We start from the raw sequence: 2,655 nt of genomic DNA on the forward strand, positions 1-2,655 counted from the left end.
TAGGCAATCTCTATAGGAAACCATGGCAGCTATCTGTAGTTTAGCTGAATTTGCTAATATTTTGTATTACCGTCATCGGGGGTTACTTTACGCCACGGGGGCTACTTCAAAATTAAAGAATGATACTTGAGCTAGTTCAAATTTAACGTTATATTTTGACAAAAACAAAACATAGTATTAGGTTCTTTACTGAAACAGTTAACCTCACTTTTCTTGACAGTTCGATTGTACTGTTTACATGGACTTAGAAAAATTTGTGGCCGACTAGATTCGCTCGAAGCAAATCGTAAAGGACTTTTCTAAGTCCATGTAAACAGTACAAGCGAACTGTCAAAAATGAACACTCAGTTCATTTGTGACGTCACTGTACAATATTCAATTATTCGCTGGTTCAACACGAATATAAAATTTGGATAAAAATTTATGAAAATGCTTGCAAGTAATCGTAGCAGGCGATGAAACTGAAACATAAAATATACGCAAAAAACATTGTGACATAAATTCTCTTGGGAAAGTGTAATATACTAATCAAATTATTAGATAAGAGAATATAGATTACGTGAAGTTAACCTGGCAGTGTAATGCAATTATTTGTGTTTGTACTTTTTGTCCGTATTATCGATTGCTTGGTAATTGGTAACCATATGTCCATTTTATCTAGAATTGGGGCTACTTTATGCCAAGATTTACTTAAGTCTAAAGTACGCAATCTGTATATTTGATCTAAAATTTACTCTTATTGTGTGATTTGATTCTAATTCAAAGTAGATTTTTATTAGCGAACTAGTTTGACTGTTTTGAAAAATAACAGTAATCGATAATTTGCAAGTTGACTAGTGTAGTTGCAATGGAGCAAACATATAAAAACGTTATCGTTTCTAGAAGTATTTAAACTATGTGTATTGAAGCAATTTGTTGTGGAATTACAGAGGGGAATAGTTCTGCAGTGTATGCAAATAACCTTATGGTTAAAACCTTACTAAACAAAAAGCTCCTCAGTATATTGAAAATGAATAAGTCACAAAAGATGGATGAACTGATCTGACCATTAAATATAACTACCCCTCTCGTTTCTGTTGGAAAAGCCTTTGCACTCCGGAAAACAAAACTACTTTTAGAAAAATACTCAATCTGTTACGAATAAACAGGTACACAGTTGTCGTATGCTAAACCACAACCGGTTTCCGAGAGTGAGAGATCCCTGTCAGGTGCGCGGGTTGAAGTCCAATCACTTCGACATCAAAGCTTTCGCCGCGGCCCTGGGACTGGAGGCCAACACCGACAGTCTAAGCGGGGATGCCCTGGAAGCCGTCCCATCACGCGCGTGCGCGCCACTATGCCGAGGAAAACCCGGCCAAGAAACGGAAGACGCCCGGTATACTGGTGGAGTGCCGAGATTGCAGCTATACGATCAGCCTGTCTCAGAGCTAGACGTAGAACTCCGCTAGCGAATGACGGATCTCAATAGTAGCATGTCTGTAATAACAAACGTACCTGGAACTATTGAGAACCAGACCTACAGGTCCAAAGCCCTGGTAAAGGAGGATGTTTGTGATGATCTGGGCCGCGGTCACCACGTAAAGCAACCCCAATTCCAAGACGTGAAGCGACCCGTGCCGAGGGATGAGTGATCGAGGGGGTGAAAAAGATGCGTTGCTGCGGAGCTCTGGCGTGGCGGACCTTTCTTTCTCGCGCAATTCGTGGGTATCAACATGAACGAAGTGAATAAAAACAATAAACAAACGGAGGTGCCGAACCCCTTTGCTAGAGGTGGTTTGGCGAGGTCTCCCCCCGTGGGGAGAGTAGTGGAGCGACGAGTGATGGATCCGATAGCATCAGTGACCCCCCAGCAGTGGTAGAAAATAGCCCTACCAACGCGCTGGACGGGCCACTATCCGCGATGCGCAAGGTGGTGGAGGTAATAGGTAATCAGACAGGGGCCCTCCCTTCCCTTTCTATGGAGCAGCCATGTCGCTCGAAGCGGCGGCTGAGTTCCCCTCGAAGGACAAAGGCAAGGGCAAGCGCAAGACGGCGTCGAACGCTAAGCGCCCTAGGAGGTCACCAGGCGAGGGTGAAAAAACCAACACCACACGGCGTGTAACCGTCACGGCAAACGCCGTTTGGTCGAGGTAAACCGGGGCGAGAATACCCCCGCTGGGCAGAGAGAAGGTACCAGCAACTCGGTGCAACCGGGGCAGGGGGGTGTAAACCCCTGGACGCTGGTTACCAAGAAGAAGCCGGCACCGACACCAAATGTACCGCGGCCCGCGAAGAAGGCCAAGGACAGAGGCGAGGCCTTGTGGTTAAAAACAGACTAGGACAAATACGCCGACGCACAGTGGCCGGAGGCTGGCCAAAACCTCAAAAATTTATTTTTGAAATATTGATATTTTATATTTTTCCTAAATTTTTCATGTATTGAATGATATATATTCAGAATTGTATGATCATTGGATAAGAATACGATTTTTAACACGAGTTTAAACGTACCAAAGTCCGGATTTTTTAATGATTTTCATTTCCGAAACCACAATTGCTCTGTTCACTTCAAATGCATGTTGCTCTTTTGATTTTGGTCCGATTTTAGCACAACTAGTTTCATTGTGTAGAGGAACGGAAGAACTTTGTTAATGAGTAAAATACATTTGGAAAATT

The sequence above is a fragment of the Topomyia yanbarensis genome, chromosome 2 (genome assembly GCF_030247195.1).
Source record: "Topomyia yanbarensis strain Yona2022 chromosome 2, ASM3024719v1, whole genome shotgun sequence".
Taxonomy (NCBI): Eukaryota; Metazoa; Arthropoda; class Insecta; order Diptera; family Culicidae; genus Topomyia; species Topomyia yanbarensis.